A 6,087-nucleotide genomic window follows, 5' to 3' on the forward strand; every position below is an offset into this window, starting at 1 on the left:
ACACACACACACACACACACACATTCTTTTTCACATTCTTTTCCATTGTGGTTTATCCCAGGATAGAGTTGAAGAGAGGAGTTCCCAAGCTCCCAGCCCACCCCTCCCCCACAGGGAACACTTTAAATTAAGATTTATGGTTTCGATTTGCATTTACCTTACAGTGACCACAGTGTCTTGAATGAAACCGGGTGAGTGACGCACTGCACACAGATCCCTCAGCAGTCTGCTCCTGCTTGAATAGGATCAAACATGACACCGTTCTGGGTCTGGCCTCCAGTGTTTATCTTAAAGTTAATATTGTAAAGATCAGCCTCCTAGGGTAGGTTGTTGACATGCATCTTTGTATATTCAGAACATTTCCCACGGCCTCGGAGATCCTACACCTCACCACTTCCTGACCTGGGGAGTCCTGAGGCCTCTCACCCTGAGCCCCGGTTGCAGAGCAGAATGGAACCCGCTTTGCATCTAAGGCGGAGGTGCTGTCAACTCTGTGGGCGACAGAAGCTGTGCTCAGACTGTCAGAAACAAAGGATGTGATTGTTCTTCCTGGGAGAACAGCCTCGAGAAAAATTCTCAAGGGAAAAAGATCTCCCTACCTCTTGTTCAAAGGAAAGCAGGTCACAGTTTCACAGGATTTCGGGACAGCGTTGCCAGCTGGAACGCCGGTCACATCTGAAGTGCAGACACACGTGAACACTTACACGTAAGTGTAAGCGTGTCCCACACTGGGTGCCCCGAGTGTGTATTTTATTTGCTGAATCTGTCAGCCCTGTTTTGGTTGGAAGTGAAGTGGGTTTCTCTGGATGTGTAACTTTTGGAACGTTTTCTCTTTATTTTATTCTCTTAAATCCCAAAGTTGAGAGTGCTGTTATTTTTCAAGACTAGAAATATTTTTGAACGTGACCATATTTGGAGACAGGGCATTTAAAGAGGTGATTGAGGTCAGATGAGGTCACTAGGGTGGCCCTAATCCCACACGTCCTAATAAGAAGAGGAGATCAGGACACAGACACGCACAGGGGATGACCACGTGGGGACACAGGGAGGAGACGGCCGAGTACGGCCCAGACATAGAAGAATCTGTCGCCACTGTGGCCTTGGGCTTCCAGCCTCCAGGACGGGGAGAAATAAACTTCTGTTGTTTCAGCCACCACCTGGTGCTGGGAGGTGGGGCTGCTGTTACAGAGGAAGGGGGCACCTGCCCAGCCTGGCATCCTCCAGTCCTTCTGCCTGTCTGCCTGTCAGTCCCCTCAGGACAGGCTCCCAGCTGCCCCCGGGGGCCTCCTGCACCTGCTGCCTGTCCCGTGTCACGGCGTCTCCTAGGAAACCTTGTTGTGGGGAATTCACTGGCCGTCCAGTGGTTGGGACATTGTGCCGTCACGGTGAGGGCCCAGGTTTGATCCCTGGTCGGGGAACAAGACGCCACAAGCCACACGGCGCGGCCGGAAAAACAAACACAGGAACTTATTGTGGCCACTGTACACGCCCGGTGGCTTCACAGCCCTTGTTCCTCAAGACGCTCATCTCATCTTATTATAAAAATGTGTCTTATTTACAGGTTACACTCTCCTAAAACTGTCTCCTGAAGCAGACCATAAGCTTCCTCCGATCCCAGAGCCTGCAAAGCGCCTGACACTTGAAGTCGGTATTCAAGGAGTGGGGAGGCCAGACACACAGCAGGCGTGTGAGGACAAGCGGCCTCAGACCCGCCTTCGTGCTCTAGAACCACACCCTCCCCACAGGGTAATCACCGTAATCACCCCGCCCGGAGCAGGGAGACTTTGGACCTGCCGTCTCCCTAGACCTGTTTTCTTCTTCAAAGGACAGGGATGTGACTTCCTGCGGGGCACATGGGGCCCCCGAGGGTGGGGGTCATCGCAGCACTGGCCAGCAACCCCAGCACCCCTGAGCCCGAGGTTTTCTCCCTGAGCCCTTCTGTGCACTAGGTGACACAGCCCGGCCAGGATCACCCACCTAAGGGGCGAGCCTCCAGGACCCGAGTGCCCACCCCTGCAGCCACGGGGAGGCCCACATAGGGTGATCATGTGTCCTGGTGTTCCTGGGACAGTCTGGTGCCAGCTGTGGTCCCTGCCTGGACCTCACCCAAAGGGATAAGAAAAGGGCAGGAGGGATGGAAGGGACATGATGATGAAACCGCCCTGAGACCCAGGCCTCCCGCACTCGCTGCCGGCCTGCGTGGGAGACGCGGGCACCTGGCGGGGTCACTGGAAACCTCAAGACCTCCCCACGTGGGTCATTTCTATGCCCCCCCCCAGGTCCTTAATTGTGTACCCGTGACTCTGCACGGGGCCCTGCTTGCTTTCCGGGAAGGGTAGGAGCCGTGTAGGAGTGGATGGCCTTGTGAGGACCCTCTGAGCACATTAATCCCGCTGTGCCCGTGGTGGCTCCAGACCAGGAGCCCAGGCGGTGCACAGCGGGCGGACGGTGCGCCATTTAAAACTAATCATCGGGCTTCCCTCGTGGCGCAGCGGTTGAGAGTCCGCCTGCCGATGCAGGGGACACGGGTTCGTGTCCCGGTCCGGGAGGATCCCACATGCCGCGGAGCGGCTGGGCCCGTGAGCCATGGCCACTGAGCCTGCGCGTCCGGAGCCTGTGCTCCGCACCGGGAGAGGCCACGACAGTGAGAGGCCCGCACACCGCAAAAACAAAACAAAACCAAACAAACAAACTGGGCTTAGTACTTTACTGGAAACGGTGTGAGCAGTACTGCTGCAATTCGGACCGTCCATCCGACTTCCCCGTGGCGAGGCCGCAGGGCCTGGAGTCCGGCCCACCCTGACCCCCAGTGACCACCAGGTTTGGATGTTGTTACCATGGTCCTTTCATTACCCTCAGGTCTTCACAGTGATAGATGACGTTGCCTGGACTTTCCATTAGTCTTGGGGGGACCGGCACCCCCAGAACTTAAGAGTTCTGACGGCACGTCTTACTTCAAACAGCAGCAGCTCTTACAATCAGGCGACAAGAACAGGGAGTCCCTGCAGGAAGAGGGGCGTCCGATGGGTGCTGAGTGGACACTGGGCTGGGGGTGGCCAGCCTCCCCAGAGGAGCCAGGGCCCCTGGGTGGGTAGTTCCCACACAGGGCCTGAAGCTTTAGTGCTGCAGGGCAGGGTCCTCAAGCAGCCTGACGGTGGGCAGCGGGACACCAGGAGCTGGCAGCACCCCAGCCCGGGCATGCCCTCGCCCTGAGGGGCCGTGCCCAATTTGGTTCCCTTCCTCTGGGTGTGACCTGCCTGTGTGGACACCCACAGGCTTTGGGGGAAGGGCATCTGGCCGGTGAGGGTGCCTGGGATGCTCAGGGCACCGGGCATCTGGAGGTGGATGGAGGGGCACCGAGGACACAGGGGTCCGGCTGCCTCTTGCTCCCAGGTGGGGGGCTTGGGCAGACGCTGCAAGGCGGGGGCCAGCAGCCCACAAACCGCCCTCTGGCTGCGGACCCTCCTGGCCACCTTGGACACGGGTGCTTTCTCCCTGGATCGTTACTTCCACTTTCCTGGAGGGCGGCCCCCTCTTATCTAACGATCGCCCTCGTTTCATGTGGCCCCAAATGCCCTCGGTCGGGGGTACTGCTAGCACACTCAAGTCCAAGTGCCCGTATCCGTGCTCTGTGTTTCCTGTTGGGGCCGGGACCAGGGAGCTGTGAGGACACAGTGGGAGACGGAGGCTGGAAAGCGCCTGAGAAGGGCAGGAGTTAGGAAACGAGGCCGAGGGGGAGCAGGAAGTGCCCGCCAGGCCCGCCAGGCCAGGGGAGCTGCTGGGCTGGGCCAGCGGTGCTGCGCGCTGGGCCACTTTGGGGCACAAGAGGAGTGAAGGCAGCCGTACCGGATATGCTCTTGGAGACAGGGAGTAGGAAATGTGGTTTGGGCCCCAAAGAAAGGCCGGAACGGGTGGGGAATTCAGGGAGTCACTTGCCGAAACTGGGAGCAGCCCTGTCCAGGGTGGCAGAGGCGGCTGCCAGGGAAAGGGGCGGGGCAGAGACAGGAGGGCGGGGCGCCGGGGGCGAGGCAGGGCTGGTGCTTGATGATTTGTAAGACCGGCACCGGTGGGCGCAGCGTGGGCCGAGGAGCCCCCCGCGCTGGTGGGAGGGTAAGTCACCCTGCCTGCGGACTGGAGTCTGCAGAAGGAGGCACCCTGTTGGCGGGAGGGCCAAGGAGGTGGGTCTTGAAAGGGATACTGTGAACTGAGCCGAGGGCTTGGAAAGTCTCCCCAGAACCAGCAAATGGGGGGCATTTGGGGTCATGTTCAGTGGAGCACTAATTTCCTACAGACTTCCATGGAAATGGACAGACAGATGTCCCCAGCTTAGGGACAGGTATGTTCCTCAAACTACTTTCCAGGCTCCTTGCTTAGCCCTCAGATGGAATGTTCCAGAAAAACCAGTGTTAAGGGCCAGGCTGGTTCACAGCGGATGCTGGCAATCCCGTTTCCACCACGCCCAGCCACGGCTTATGCGCACTTGTCACGAGAAAGTACATCTAGATCCCCAGTAAGACACTGTCTCCAAAGTTGCCAGGCCCTGGTGGAGTAGGCCCTGCACAGCCAGGTGGCCACGTGACGTCTACAGAGATGGTGTCTTTTCTGATTTGCCTGATCTGCCTACGGTCTGAACCCACTTCTTAAAAAGGACCCTTGGCACGTGGAGGGCTGAGGCTAAAAAAGTGCCGTAAATCTTAAATTTAAAGAATCTTAAATCCCCTTTTACCTCACCACATTTCCAAGGCAAAATTCAAAATGACAGTTTGGGCAAATCCTCGATGGCCTCCCAAATACAAAAAGCGGTTTAGACATGGTTTTCACGCCACGATATTGAAATGTGGGGACAGTGCAGTGGTGAACAGGGACCAAGAAAGATGCTGTCCTAAACCAGGGCTGTCCTGCAGTATCAAGGGGAACAGTGGACACTCAACATGGTAACCACGGTGCTCACATCTGCTGGTGTTTCCCTCAAAGTAAAAGGCACGCAAGGCTGGGATCGCATTTCTGTTCAATCGCGGGCGGCGCACAGAGGTGACTCATGCCGCCAAGATGTGCGCAGAAGTGGGAAGAGGCAGTGGGAGGAGGGAGCCCCTTTGGGGAGCAGAGCAGACGTGTGGGCTGTTAACCCCAGGTCACCCCAGATGGCAATCCTTCAGGGCCCAGCCCACCCTCCATCAACTTGGCTGGAGGAGCCCCAGCCAGCCAGCTCTTTGGACGTTGTGGTTCCGGCAGGGCTTGGCCCATGGACAGGGTTGGAGGCAGGTGTCTGTGGAGGGGCTGGACCTCCTCCCCCAGTCTGGTTTGGGGAGGCGGGGAGGGACAGGGCAGATTTCCCTGGGGGTGGGGCTGCAGGGACGAAGACCCACTTACTTGGGGCTTCTCTGGTGGCGCAGTGGTTAAGAATCCACCTGCCAATGCAGGGGACGCGGGTTCGATCCCCGGCCCGGGAAGATCCCACATGCCGCAGAGCAGCTAAGCCCGTGCGCCACAACTGCTGAGCCTGTGCTCTAGAGCCCGCAAGCCACAACTACTGAGCCCGCGAACCACAACTACTGAAGCCCATGCGCCTATAGCCCGTGCTCCGCAACAAGAGAAGCCACTGCAATGAGAAGCCCACGCACCACAAGGAAGAGTAGCGCCCGCTCACAGCAACTAGAGAAAGCCCGCGCGCAGCAACAAAGACCCAACACAGCCAAAAAAATAAATTAAAAAAAAATCCACTTGTTTATGTGTTGCTCTCAGGTCTTAAGTGTAGGTTGAAAAAGACCAAGTAAAAAATAAGACGATCTTTTTCTGCAAAAAGAACATTAAAATAGCAGTCATAGGTCAGAACGCCGGCCTTTGGACCTGCGGGGCACTGAGGTTTGGAGTGCTGTCAGAAGAATCCAAACTGGATTGATCTCCTCCAACCTTTGCTCCAGGCCCGAAAGGCCAGGGGGTGGGGGATGAGGGGTGGTACCCGCCGCACCTGTCCGGCCAGCCTTGCCAGGTTGAGTCCCCAGTCCCGCCCCAGGTCCCGCAAATCCCACCCACCCCGGTCTCCCCATCCCGTCCCCGGTCCACCATCCCCCATCCCGTGCCTCCTCC

The sequence above is a fragment of the Monodon monoceros genome, unplaced genomic scaffold (genome assembly GCF_005190385.1).
Source record: "Monodon monoceros isolate NGI ecotype Baffin Bay Population unplaced genomic scaffold, NGI_Narwhal_1 Super_Scaffold_8, whole genome shotgun sequence".
Classification (NCBI taxonomy): domain Eukaryota; kingdom Metazoa; phylum Chordata; class Mammalia; order Artiodactyla; family Monodontidae; genus Monodon; species Monodon monoceros.